Source organism: Plecotus auritus, assembly GCF_963455305.1.
Source record: "Plecotus auritus genome assembly, chromosome: 1".
Taxonomy (NCBI): domain Eukaryota; kingdom Metazoa; phylum Chordata; class Mammalia; order Chiroptera; family Vespertilionidae; genus Plecotus; species Plecotus auritus.
Genome location: NC_137770.1, coordinates 165,843,569 through 165,858,733, shown reverse-complemented (window position 1 = coordinate 165,858,733; position 15,165 = coordinate 165,843,569). Strand labels below are relative to the sequence as shown.

General features: G+C 44.9%; 1 protein-coding gene and 1 pseudogene across 5 annotated transcripts in view; one reads left to right on the top strand and one right to left on the bottom strand.

The window, feature by feature from the left end:
- DIP2C (disco interacting protein 2 homolog C) overlaps positions 1-15,165 on the bottom strand; it is a 421,423-nt gene that overhangs the window by 256,289 nt on the left and 149,969 nt on the right. The window lies entirely within an intron of this gene.
- Positions 2,732-12,157, top strand: LOC308255642 (ferritin light chain-like; annotated as a pseudogene). Its single transcript has 2 exons — positions 2,732-2,863; positions 11,293-12,157. The product of its transcript is annotated as a ferritin light chain-like (transcript).

The following is a 15,165-nucleotide window of genomic DNA, read 5'->3' as shown; positions in this document are numbered from 1 at the left end:
ATTAAATAAGAACACAATGGAATTCATGCATATTATGAATTTATCCACATAAAAATCCATCGTATGTGATCCAGCAATTCCACTTGTGTGTACATACACAAAAGAATTGAGAGCAGGGTCCCAAAGAGATATTTGTATATACCCATGTTCATAGCAGCATTATTCACAGTAGCAAATACGTGGAAGTAATCTAAGTGTCCATCAATGGATGAATGGATAACAGAATGTGGTGTGTACAAGCAGTGCAATTATCATTCAGCCTTAGGAAGGAAGGAAATTCTGACACATGCTACAACATGGATGAACCTTGAGGTGACTACGCTGAGAGAAATTAGACAGTCACAAAAAGACAAATACTGTATGATTCTACTTGTATAAGTTATGCAGAGCAGTAAAAATCAGAGACAGAAAATAGGGTGGTGGTTGCCAGGGGCTGAGGGATGGGGAATGAGGATTTATTGTTTAATGGGTATTGAGTTTCAGTTTTACAAGATTAAATAAGTTATATGGGGATGGATGAGACATGGTTGCACACAGTGTGAATGTATTCAATATCACTGAAGCATACATTTGATGTTAGGTATATTTACCACAATAAAAATATAAGAAATCCACTGTTGACCTTAATTTTACTCACATCAAAACCCACTGTGGTTCATATTTTAGATTCAGGTGTTGTTTTAGATACACACTGTGAGCTGGGGATGCTGCACAGATGGAGACTGGATATTAACGGCGTATCACAGCTAAGGCACGGCCACCATTTCCAGGTGCAGGATGGTTCTCTGTCACATGCCCCATTCCTCACCCAGCTGACACCCAACTTCAGCCTCCCAGAGTCCTCTCCTGTCCATGCATGTGACTCCACTCCCTGCTCACGGACCCACAACAAGGCTTCATGAATATCCCAGGTCGGGAAGTACAACGCTGACACTTTCCTGTGGTGGGGCTGGGTGAGAAACAATGCTCAGCTGCAAAAATGTCACTGGGGGTCTCATATGTGACACTGCCACACGACCCCCTGATGCGGTCCTCCCACACAGTCTGCACCACGTCCTGCACAGATGCTACTCAGCTGTGGTCCGCTTGCCGCACATCCTATGTTTCAGAATGAACAGGGAACCTGATTAAAATACTGGAAACCCAGTCACAAACGTGGTTCACAGCTTCCGAAGTGTGCACACCTGTCATGGGACACCTCTGTGAAGACCAGCAGGAAGGAGTCGCACTGCCCTGAGGCGGGTCAGATCAGATTCTAAGCTCTCTAGCAGCGGGGGCAGGAAGACTCAATGCAAGTGTCTCTGTGGCCTGCAACCTCTCTTCTGTCATCACAGAAAGGCACTGCCCCATTGCCCAGGCCCAGGCACCCTCACTCCCTACCTCTGCTCCCTGTCCTCCACAGCGCACCCTCAGGTCTGCTAAGCACCCTCAGTGTCTACATACAATGCTGCTTCACTAAAACTTCATTTCTTACTAATCTTAATTTTTAATTCCAACTTACAGAGCAGGACGACGATTTTATCCCAGAAGGAGGCAGAAATGAAGGAGAGGGGAGAAAGAGGAAATCCTGCCAATGCTTAGAGTTGGTCCAAAGACCTGTCACTGTCACAACAAATCAGTGTTCTCATTGTTTCGGTGTCTGCCCACTTGTTTTGTTTTCTTTAAAAGACACACAAGTTATTTCTCAACACAGACGGACGATTACACTGTACTTTACTCATGCTTAGGTATCAAGTAGCTGACTACATACTCCAAAAGGGGAATAATAGAAAAAGAGGGGGAAAATATGAGAAATGTAAACACTGACGAAAGGGGAAATGTTGAGAAGTGTGTGGGTGGGGAAGAGCATTAAAGAGGCAACAGCCGGCCACTTAATTTCTTCCATTACCTAGTCCTGTAGCCCGGGCACGTTGCTTAGTCTCCTCAGTTAAATCTTTTAAGATTTTTGTTGCTCTTCCTTTAAATTGGAAAGTTCTCGCTGAGAGGGTGAGAACGGGTTAGCCACATTTCCTTGCTAAGAAGTTCTTATTTACCACTCACTGCAGGGCTGGCCAGTTGTTATCCTGACACCCTGCCCTCACCAACTATTCATTCTCTGTGATACATGTGACACTTCAGTATTGGGAAAGCTTTGCAAACGATGCCAGGCCATTTGGTTCTTACCTTCAGAGACCCCTGTGGCTGAGGCTGGCATATCTGCCAGGCCACGCGATAGCCACATATAAATGAGAGCCCAGAAATTCCTGACCTGCTCCTGTGGCATTTCATTCCATGGTGAAACTGCTGCCTGTGATTAGATACGACTTGTCACAATGGATTAGAAGGTGTTGGAAACTAATGCATTTCTCAGATATCAAGTGGGGTGTGAGATGAGCTTATTAGGTCCTTGGCTATTTGCTACAGGATGGATTCAAAACAGCTTTCGGACTCCTGGGGACAAACACCTAGCGATTCTGGCTTTATTTATAGAAGAATCACAAAGTGCCCATTTCACAATTATTGTTCTTACCATAACCTGAGGCCAAAGAAAAGGAAAAAATAACAGGGTGGCAGAAACGTGACTCTGCAGTTGGAGTGGGGCTGACCATTGTGCTTGAGGGGGCGGGAGAGGCAGAGAGTCCCTGTGGGTTCAAAATCATGGTAATAAATAAGTAAATTAATAAAATGAGTGGCTTTTACTATAATTGCACAGAAACAGCACTGTGCGTACTGGAAACTGAGCAATGGCCCCATGTTCCGGAGCCCCATCCGAGGAAGCTACCGTCCCGAGAGCATGTCCGGGGTCAGGTGGCAGCAGCAGTGCCAGCTGACAGCAGAGAGGCTGCTCCCACCAGCAGGCCTGGACCAAAGGAAGCCGGGCATCGTGGGAAGGACATCCTGATCTGACGAGCGGTTTCTGAGAGATCAGGATGCAACCAGGTTACATCCTCTGTTAGGACCACAAGGTCTGTGAACTTCAGGGGTACAGAAGGTGCCGCAGGACCCAAGGTTCCGGAGGTCTCAGTGGCGAAGCCTCGGCTACCCTCCAATGTCAAGACGGAGTGTTTGGGAGGAAGCAGCCCATCATGCGACCATCCCTGATAACTATGAGGGGTCACCCAAGTTTGTGGGTTCAACCACAAGTCTGTGCTCAGACTGGCACTCAACCACAAGTGCCAAACGCTGTGACATGATTTAAAGAATGGACTGTAACTAGTTATAATTCTGTAACTTATTTTACAGACAAATTGGGTGAACACAGGGTTCCCCAAGACTCCAAAGGAGCAGCCTAGAACCTACAGGCTGGAATGCAGGTTATCATCAATTACTCTTAGTGCTGTAATTTCAGGGCTAAGTGATGAAATGCACTTTTTAAAACAGAAGGCAACCTGAGGCCATCTAGTGCATCTGCTTGTAGAAATAGAGTCTCTTTTGAAACATTCTTGTCCAAGGGCCAGTTCCCTACCTGCTCTCAGATCGAGAGCCTGGGATCCCACTGCTGGACAGACACTGCCTGCTGGCACCTTCCTGGGTCATGGCAGTCCTTTTCTGGCGAGCACAGCATGTCCACCCCTTCTCAGAGGAAGCCCCGGGCACCCCCCTCCTCAGGCCAAATCAGCCAGACTAGACAATTCACTTCTGCTCGGGTGACCCACCACTGCACATTCTAACTGGCTAACAAGTCAAAAGTCACTAAATTACATAGAGCAACCAATACAGTCAGTTCTTTCCTACTTAAAAGATCTCCCCATCTTTGCCCACTCAGCACCGGTATTTCTTAACTAAGATGACTGAATGTGTCACGTGAACTTCACCATGTAGATCTCCATGGGCTCCGACAGCTCAGAGAGATCTTTCTGATTAACTGTCGCTTCCATGTCAATAGCTAAGAAAGGGTCAGAACTGACCATCTCCCTCATATATGCTAGTGGTAAATGCAGTACAATCCATGGCAGCAGAGGAGAGGGAGAGGTTTGAAAGGGTGGTGAAATAAAAAATGTAGTGAAATTCTGATATTTAAGTCATATCATTGAAAATTTTAAGCAGCGATATAGTTGCTTCCCTGAACAGCCACTACATCAATTGCAGGTGAAGTTACCAGATTCCACAGGCCAAGCCTGCCCGCTTCTAGCAGACTCCAGAGGTCTCCAGTGAGTCGATACAGCAATTGGCTGCAGGCAACTTTATTGAGTCACAGGGTTAATATTAAATAAAGGAAGTATTCAAGTCCTTCAAAATATACTCTTTCCCACAGGTTAGACAGACTCTTAAAACACTGTTTATGCCACTGTGTTCAACATACATTCCCTTCTGCACCAGACCAGAGATGCAACCATGTAGAATTGCAAAATGCCACACTGGAGAAGCCCAGAGAAACTGCAGTCTTGATAAACACTTTAAATCCTTTCTAAGAGTTAATACACCATGAAGTACAAACTCACTTTTTTTTTAGTAATTTTTAGAGAGAGAGGAAGGGAGAGGGAAAGCAAGAAACATCGATGTGAGAGTGAAACATCAATTGGCTGCCTCCTACATGCCCCCCTTCTGGGGATCTAGCCAGCAACCCGGGCATGTGCCCCTACTGGGAATCAAACCAGCAACCTTTCAGTGCACAAGACAATGCCCAACCAACTGAGCCACACTAGCCAGGGCCAAACCCACTTCTTTAGTAATCAATATGAAGAAAGAAGAGACCTATAACACTGACACGTTGCAGGAGAGATGGTAGACACCTCTCTCCAGTACCATTCTCCTCTCTTGGGAGTAACAAAAACTTCACAATTTCACTGGGCACACGCTTCCCATAGACATTTAAACAATCCAGTGAGGCCCATGATCAGGAATAAACATGGGATCGTGAGAACTGCAGGCACAGCTCTGATGTCAACCCCTCATGGGGACAGGCACGTCCCACCCCCTTCCTCTTTCCTGTGGCTGGGCCTGGGGCTGGTGGCAGAGCAGTAAATGAGGGGAACCTGGACCCTGAGACACCCCAGTGACCCTGACCAGCCTCACACCTACTGGACCTTCATGTTCAGAGAGAGACCCCTACTTAGGGTCTCAATTACAAAACAAAGCAAAAAAACAACAGCAAAGAAAGCTTCCATTCATTGCTCTGAAAAGCTCAAGAGAGAAATATGACATGGGTGTTTTGCTCATTGACAGCATCTCAGCTATTTGGGAGTTTTGCCCTAACAAAGGCAACAGAAACCTGTCATTTAGGAGACGGACTCCTGGCCCAATCTACCACTGAAGCACCATGTGGCTGCAGAGTTACTTCATGTCACAGGGTTTCTCACTGGCTGGATGATTTTAAGTTATAATCCTTCTTACAAAACAGGTAAGAAACCCATTCCTGGCAGTGGGGAAGTGGAAGCCATGCCCACTATTCCACCTGAAGCCCTTCAGAGTCTACACAAGAGATTACCCAGCAATGCAGTGACTCTACAAGTGACTACCAACATACCTTCACTGCCACTTCAAACTCAAGGCAGGCAGCTACCTACTGCCAGCTCATCACTCAAGCCTTCCTTCCATCGTAGTGGGTTCCTGAGAACACGATCCACTGCCTGAGGTCTGCACGCCATGAGCAGCCTAGCCCCTGGTAAAGCATTTTGCCCCAGAATCACCCCACCCCTGGTCGGAGCCAGGACTGAAGAGAAGGCAAGCAAGGCCATGAGAAATGAGCTGAGAAGATGTGATGTGATGGGCACCATCCCCTACATGATGGGCACTGCCAAACCGAATTTCTAGCCATCATTTGACCTAAATTCCTGGAGGGTCTTTAAGTTAATAAACACTGAGTCCGTGTGTGGGGTTCCCCATAGAATAGAAGAAACTCACCATGAGGCCATCACTTGGTGACAGCACTCTAATGACAGGCACCTCCTTGCATGCCCCATGGGTTCTCTTACGTATTTTACCTTGAGTTAACGATTTGAGGGACATGGGACATCTAAACACAAATGGTAACAGAATAACCCACCACAGGACTTTACAGCTGATCACAATTCTCATTAATGCTTTTATTCCTGTTAACTTATTAGCATTTTTAACTACAAGGTAAACCGGTTTAGTCTGATAACAGAGACACTGGTGGCCAGTGTGGGCTCTGGTCACATGACTCACACCTCACTCTCACCTAGTAAGTTAGCTACTGACCAGAGCACCTGGGTTGGCTCAAGGACTCACTGGTGTTCACTCAGGAGGTGTGACATCTTGGGTCACACTTGCTACAGTGGTATGTTCTTAGAATTAAAGTCTTTACTCAAAATACAAACTGTGTGAATATGTATTTTTTGTTTGTGCCATATTTTCAACATTTATCTCACATTCCTCAAAGAATACTTTCAGATGAATGCTATATTAGTTTCCTAGGGTCACCATAAAAATTACCACAAACTGAGTGGCTTAAGTAACAGAAATCTAGTCTCTCATAGTTCTGGAGGCCAGAAGTCAAAAACCAAGATGTTGCCCTAACCTTTTGGCTCAGTGGATAGAGCGTCGGCCTGTGGACTGAAGGGTCCCAGGTTCGATTCTGGTCAAGGGCATGTACCTTGGCTGTGGGCACATCCCCAGTAGGGGGTGTTGCAGGAGGCAGCTGATCGATGTTTCCCTCTCATCTATGTTTCTAACTCTCTATCCCTCTCCCTTCCTCTCTGTAAAAAATCAATAAAATATATTAAAAAAACAAAAAACAGGATGTTGGCAAAGCCATACTCCCTTCAGAGGCATTGGGCACTGTCCTTCTTCCTTCTTCCAACATCTGGTGGCCCCTGGCATTCCTTGGCTTGTGACTGCATCACTCAAATCTCTGCCTCCTCTTCCCACGGCCTTTTTCTCTGTGTTTCTGTGTCTCAAATTTCCCTCTTCTTTCTTATTTTTTTAAACCAGAACATTCATTGCATGAATAATTACTGAAATCCTTAAGATGAACTGGATGCTGCAACAACTGCCCTCTTGGGTTTAGGTGTTGTTCCTTGGTGGAATCCATGCCTGAATCAGTGGTACACCATTTTTAGCTGCCTCTTCCAACCAGTCCCAGTGGTGTTTTGTCGATTAGCCTTGGCAGCCTCTAGTCACACTTCCTGTCCAGCTTGGTGGGGTAGCCACACTTGCCACAGGTGGATTTCTGAAGGTGGGAGGCTTTCAGGCCACAGCAGCAGCATCTCGCTGGTTGTGGCACTATCTGAATGATGTCATTCCCTCAGTCATTTTGCTTCTGTGACCAAGGTCAAAGAGGCCCTCTTCTTCCTTTAACAAGGACACCAAAAATTGGATTTAGGACCCACCCTAAATCTAGGATGATCATCGGCAAAAACCCTACTTCTCAGTAAGGTAACATTCACAGATGCCAAGACCTGAATTTATGTTTTGGGAGGACACAATTTAACCCTGACAGATGCTGACATAGCTCATGAATGACGGATTCTGTAATTCTAACCCTGGGGAGCTGTGAAAGCCCTATGAGAGGCGCTGTGGCAGAGGCAGCCATGCACTATTTGTGGAGGTCTAATCCATGACTCAGGTTTTACGAATTAACCATCCTCCCAGCATGTAGCTACTACAGGGAGAGAAAAGGGAAAGAGTGTGAAATCTGAAGCAGGAAGGTGAAGATCTGAAACTACTATCTTCTCCGTGAGTGACCAGGGTCCTATTTTCAATTCTCAAGTATTTCAAAGGCCCCATTTAAAAATCTTTAGTTAATGCATATCAATTTTTCATTCTTTGTTTTTCCCAGGATATATTACACATGCCATTATTAAACCACTCATTTTGTAATAAGAGGAGATAATTTTCAGTATCTAGGTATCAACACGGAATCTTATTCAGCCTTTCATCCTGGGCACCAAGCATAACAGGCTTAGTCAGCCTTTATTAAACACCAGCCAGATGGCCTAGAAGAGCTCACCCCCTTGTTTCAGTATGACTGACCTCGATGGGGGTTCAGGGGAGGGCGAGTGAGGAGGGAGCTTGATCACCTGAATATCTCTCTCTCTCTCTCTCTCTCTCTCTCTCTCTCTCTCACACACACACACACACACACACACACACACACACACACGTGTAACTTAAGAACCTCAAATGTAAGTCTAGGAACCCTAGGATACCCAGAAAGGGATATAAACATATAAAATTCTGATTTATAAAAAAAGAAATTTTTCCAAAAGGTATGTGTACCAATACTTCTACCAACAGCTATATCAATATAGCACTGGGTAATATTTTGAAATTTTTGTTATTTAGAGATGCAGAAAGTAGCAAGTTGCTGTTCACTTAAGTCTATGTGATTGCTAATAAGAAAAGTTCTCCTGTCTGTTAATCATCTATATTTACCTCAGTTGTGGAGTGTTTCTTCATGGCATCTCTGAGCATCTATTAGAGTTTTATAGCATTTCTTGCCAATTGGAATAAACCTTTCAGTAATCAATCATATTCACATTTTAATCTCTCTTTGTATTTGACTTTTAAAAATTTTGTTTAGATATGGAACTATAGAGGTTTTCAAAAACTTTCTGTGTAACAAATCTAGCTATTCTTTATTAACAAATACTTTCCATCACTTTCACTATTTGGAAGCTCTTCCCCATCTAGACACTCAGTGGGTGCTTGCTTTCCTATAAGTGTTATGTGTTTATTTTGAAGTAAACTATAATGTGAACATTTTGAAGTAAACTATAATGTGCACTAATCATGTCACTGTACTTAATACACATCAATTTTTGAAACTAAATTCTTACAGAAATTATATTTATGCTCTAAGAGAGCTATTTTGTTTTTAAAATGAAATAACCAATAGTTTTTAAATATAGCAATATCATAGATTAACAGGATAAAGCAAACCAGCAATATGAAAAATATCATTTCAAAGCTAATCACAATGTAAAACATATTACAAAAACCATGAACCTTAAAATGCTTAACAACATATATTTCAGAATATCCCTTCCCTGTCATTTTTCAGTGTTTCAGGAGCTTGAGTTTTAGAAATAACCACGAGTCAAACAGAAGCAGCAGCCACTGCAACACAGAACTTTTAACAAAACAGAGGAGGAAACATTTCAATTTTAGGAGGACAAGTAGAGAGTGATAAAAATGATGTGTATGTTCAGATTCTCAGTCTTCCTTAAACATTAGAAATTCATCACCAAACCACATGCACTAGGAAAGGGAACTTGCATGGAGAGCAAGTCCAAAAGCTTCGGCCTCACCCCCACACAATGAGCCTGGGTGCACGTTTGACGACACGTGGTTCCCTCAGGAAAACAAACCCTGAGGCCCAGGGATCTGCCATCACATGCTCACCCCTTCCCTCCACCTCCTGGAAACAGGAGAAAACCTAAAGTGCTTCCTCAGACCTAAAGTCTCCCGAGTCCTCCCTCCTCTGCCTTCTCTCACTGAAAAGCTTATTAATACTCTGGCAGGTGTGAGAGGCTGTGGTGGGCGTGGAGTTCATGTTTAATGGAGACAGAGCTTCAGTCTGGGAAGTTGAGAAAGTGCTGGGGATGGATGGTGATGATAGTAGCCCAACAACATGAATGTGCTTAGTGTTGCTAAACTGTACACTTAAAAATGGCTAAAACTATAAAGTTTATGTTCTGTAAATTTTACCACAATTAAAAAATATATGTTTAAAAAGGTAATCTATAGACTACCATTTCCAATTTCTTGCCTTCTGTAAGGCGTCTGAAAATATTTGCTTCTATTATGATAAATGGATATGCTTGTGGCTTGCAAAACACAGGTAAAACCTCTGAAGGTGTTTTAGGTATAAATAGCTAAATAGCACAGGTCTGTTAGACATGGACAGAAGGCACAGGACCAATACATGTAGTGAGTAGAATGTGACCGGTAGGTGGAAAGACCAGAAGGGGCCAACACTCACCAGGCACCTGGATATACACAGAACACAAACGATCACTTAATATGCATGCGGTCACCATTGCTGACACCCAAGGCTGTTCATTAGGCTAACTGGCGACGACAGCTGTGGCCCTGAACCCCAACTGCTCAGAAAGACAGCAAAACAATCCACACCCCAGGATACAAGCAGAGCAAGACTCTGACTGTACCCCACCCGAGGTGCGTGAACCTAGCCCACCCCTGCCCTTGCTTTCTTGATGGGTGCTCCACATTGATTATAAATTGTGAGACTGATGCAGTGAGAGTCTAGTCTGTGCTCCTGGGTCTGTGACCTCGGGACAGCTGACCTGGAAAGACATTGGGAGACAACCCATGCAGGGAGCTACATTCCTGAAGGACGCACACGTTCTTCCATCTGTGTGAGCAGTGCCTGCCCCACTGCACCAATGAATCTGCTCCCAGAGAAGGGAACGCTTCCCTAAAGCCTACACCTCCACTCTCTTCTGCTCCTACCAGTCCTCCCTCAGAGGCTCCCCATCTCTCAACAACGGATCTTTCTCCCTTTCTTCTCCTGGGAGCACAGCATAAACAGCAGCCAATTCCTCAGGATCTACCTCTAATACTGGCAAGCAAACCCCCAAACCAACAGCATCATCAGGAGCAGCTCATCCCACCATCAGCCACCAAAGTCACCTCAACATTTCGGTAATTCCCAAACTACCCACTGCCAACAACCAGGCTAGGGAAATGCAATTCTAATATTTTATTTAAAAGCAATAAAAAAAAGTAGTGAAAATCCTCCAAGGCCAAAGAACATTTTAAAACAATCTATGTGGGGTGTTCAAATCCTGTCCCTCTCAATAGCACAGATAACCAAATACTGCTTATTTTTAAAATTGGAATTTTTCTGCAAACCATTTAAAAACGGTTGTGTTTTAAGGTTAACTATATTACAGACAATTACTAGGATGTGTCCTTATTTCTAAAAACAGAAAAAAATTTCTGTGCCACAAAATGCCCAAAAAGAAAAGAAATCCTGTGCTGACAGTCTGCAGGAAGAGGCTGGTTATTTCGGCAAGGCTTCCCCACGAATATGCAAAATTAAGCTATAATTAAACTATAGCTTAACATAATTCACTTTCATCCTAATTTATCTGAAAAGCAGCGGGGACAGATTTGAAGGGACATGCAAGGAGGAAGAAGTCAAAAAGGGAGTTCATACCAATTCGAGAGTTTTCAAAAAGCCACCGCTGCCTCCTCACCAACAGGAGAGACGATTTTTCCAGGTGACAGGAAGGAAACCAGTGAACACGGTTTCCCTGAAAAAGCCCTTGTTGCAGTGCCCTCGGCAGTCCCTGATCTGTCTCCTGCTTCAATAGTGCTTGCATGGAACAGACCCAGGGACGGCTCTTCTTCCAGCCTCTGACCACCCTCCAACCTCTTTTCCAGTCACCACCTTCGGAACCACCTCAGCCATCCTCAGCCTCCGTGACCAGCCAACACCGTTTTTTTGTTTTGTTTTGTTTTTTCACCTTAACTCTTTATTGCCGAACAACTATAAGCTCCCAAATTCGTCAGAATTATTCCACCGAGATGGAGGCTGCCATCAACCGCCTGGCCAACCTGCATCTGCAGGCCTCCTACACCTACCTCTCTCTCGGCTTCTATTTCGACCACAATGATGTGGCTCTGGAGGGCGTGAGCCAGATAGTCCACAAGTTGGCCAAGGAGGAGCACATGGGCTCTGAGCATCTCTTAAAGATGCAAAACCAGCAAGGTGGCCACCGTCTCTTCCAGGACATGCTGAAGCCTTCCCAAGGTAAGTGGGGCAAAACTCAGACGGAAGCTGCTGTAGCCTTGGTTGGAGAGGAACCGGAACCAGGCCCTTTTGGATCTGCGTGCCCTGGGTTCTACCCAGACCCTCATCTCTGTGACTTCCTAGAGAACCATTTCCTGGATGAGGAGGTGAAACTCATCACAAAGATGGGCAACACCTGACTCACCTTCACAGGCTGGCGGGCCCTCAGGGTGGACTGTGTATCTCTTCGAAAGGCTCACCCTCAAACACGACAGGAGCCTTTGGAGCCCAGAGGCCTTTGAGGGGCTCCGCTGCATTCTCCTGGTGTCTGGCTTTTGCCTGAGCTTCTCCCCAAAACCACCAGCCACCCTTTTAACCACCCTGGAGCCTTCTCGCATGCATTGGACCAAATGGAAAGAACACGTCTTTTTTAAGAGAGAAAAGAGTCGTTGTCCTCCAGTGGCCAGGGCCACTCCCACCTGGGTTCTCAGCCATGTCAGCCCAGGGTGGTGTTAGTTCGTCTTCAAACCCCACCAGCGAGCTCACTGGCCCTGCGGGTCAGAGCAGGTCCGTACTGTTAGGAGGGCCGGGACTGGGACTGGGCCTGTGAAAAGCACAGCTGTCCCTGGGGATCAGGTTGTAGAAAGGCCATGAAGACAGTTCCGGCAGCAGCCAGGGTTGGAAAGCTCTGGAAGGGAGCTCCAGCTCCATGACGCAGACAGGTCATCGCCCCGCATTCCCGGCTGAAGCAGGCGGGCACGGGGCGCTGAGGCCTGTACTTCTCTGAAGACCTGCGTGTCCTGACAAACTAAGCGCTGGTCCTAACGGAGCTCAGAAACACCTGTGGCCGCCCTCACCGCGCCCCGCCGAGAGCATGCAGCTGCCCAAACGCCGCACCCCCAGCACCAGGTGCCGCAGGCCCTGCTGCCCAGTCTGCACGTGCGCCCAGCGCGCACTGTCCGCAGCAGGAGCTCGTTCAGGTGCTCACTAACCGCCAGGAAGGGCGGGACGCACGCCCTACGCACGCCCTACGCACGCCCTAGCGGCCACAGTAACTAACTGCACGTGCACAAGTAACACGTGCCCAGGTTCCTGGTCACGCTTCTGCGCACACAGCGCAAGCTGCTACAAATAAAAACCTACCCCCAAGCTTCTCGGGGGTCACGTTTCCCACGCGTCCGGGCTGTCAGTACATCTGCCTTCACCAGCTCTGCGCTCCTTCCGTAATGAATACTGTGTAGGTGTACTTATTTCCGTGGGGAGGTCGATACAGAGTGCTGCAAGATGGGCAACCCCGGTGGTAACTTTTCAGGAAAGACCAAGGGTTAAATCAAAGTGCAACCCATGCTGCCATGCAGAGGAAACGAATGCACTATGGCTGCATTTCCTGCCGCTCTGCTAAAGACCATTTGGGAAAAAGAAATTTTCTTTCGCATGGTAGTCAGCTCATGTTTATGTGTCCTTTCCCTCTGCATGAAGAATAGCAGTAAACTGTACCTAAGGCAGAAATTAACGATATGGGCTATAACATAATGTGGCTTGCTGCATCTAAGAGGCTCAAATATACTAGTACAGTGTAAGCTGCTATGAGGACAGAGCGATTTTCATGATGTTTTGGATGTTACATGGTAAACAAGTTTTAGATGCAATATCTTCCACATTCTAAAATATCAATATTAAAAGAAGTTAATTCATGTATTTTTTAATTGACACAACTGACAAAACACAATGGCCCTCCTTTTAAAGTGCACATTTCAGTGGTTTTCAGTATACTCTCAATGAGCTAATTTTTTGCACATTTCTAACATCTGGGTTAATAAAACATAGCAGGATTCTCAAATCTGCTTCTATATCAGTCTGATGCAATAACTGTGTAGATTTGGTTGAAATATGTGAAGAAAGTCTAGCCTCAACTGATACAGAATTGGAAAAGGAAGAAGTATTTAAGTTTTTTGTGTGTGTTTTTTCAGATGTTTGGTATTCTCCTTTGATCTTATGCCGGATTTAGTAACTGGTACTTCCTTAAAGGTTGTTTGGAATTTGCAATCTTATCAGTCAACCTTTCGTGTTAAATTCCTTTTAAATTCATTGGTCGTCTTGCAACTTTGAGTGGCTCTTATCAACATGTAGAAAATGCTGGCTCACTAAGCTATGCGTGTCTTTCAAGGGCTGACACAGTTCATCACATAACATCCAAAAAAAGCACATGTAGTAGAAACAGCACTGATCACAACAGAAATGGTGATAAATGCAAGATTTCCAAAATTTTTATATTCACTTGAAAACTCAAATGTTATCACTGTGGACAAGTAATATAAATTAATTTTTCTTAAAACGTAAGTCAATTCGATTTTGAGAAAACATCTACAAATACCTAAGTCTGAATAGCCACAGTTTTCAAGTCGCCCCTTTACATAAAAGTAGGCTGCTCCCTGGAAAAAGTGGTTAGTGGAGCTCATCAGAGTGCTTTTGTGTGAGACACCCTCACACTCAGTGTGTGTCAGAACACCTTACACATCCTTCCCACTTCACAGCTCAGAATATTAAAGAGAAGGTACCTGGGTGTTAAGATTTAGTACAACAAAAATGTTTACTGATGCATCAAGTACATTTCCAAGTGAAACTGGTCTCCCTCTCTCCCCCACCCCCCTAGGGGTATGTGAAGATAATGCAGTAACAACCATCAGAGGGTGGTGCCACCACCCTGATTCAGGCCAAGATGCCTGCTGCTTGCTCACCATTCCTTATATATCATCAGTGTAAACATCCACAAAGTGAGAAAGACAAGTAACCTCTTAGAATTATTGTCATGTTATGATGTCAAAGATCCTGCTTCCTTATTAGCCAAATCTTTGTCACATGGTCGTAGTAGGTGGGACAGGGAAACAGCTATTTTGTGGCTGGACTGCAGACCCCAACAAAGATCAGGGTTCTTGTCACTAAGGAAGAGAGGATGTTGAAAGCAGAGAGTGGTCTTGGCCCACGACCTGCCACCAAGCACCTCCACGCAGATTATCCAATCTGAGCCTCATAATATCTCACTAGGTAACCTGAGGCATTATTATTTTCACCATTTTAAATATATGGAAACTGAGATCCAGAGAATAGAAAATGAACATATGCTTCTCCCAGAAAAACTTTCTTTTTTATTTGTTGATTGATTTGAGAGAGAGAGGAAAAGGCGGGGGGAAGGGGGGGCCGGGGGGGAGAGCGGGAAGAGAGAGAAAGAGAGAGAGACATTGATTTGTTGTTCCACTTACTATGTATTGGTAGATTCTTGTATGTGCCCTTGAAGCATAGTAACTTCCATCTTGTATAGAAAACTGCTGTTTAAAATTCTCTGCTATTGTTAGATAATCCCTTGTTCTGTAAACTCTGTCATTATAAACTCACTTTAAGACAGTCTGTTGTTCTGTAAAATGACTTTGTTTTTTAGTTTAAATAATAGAAAAAGATAAACTTAACTGTATGACCATGCAAGCTAGCCATCCAATGTAATAGACTAATATAGACTAATACTGATA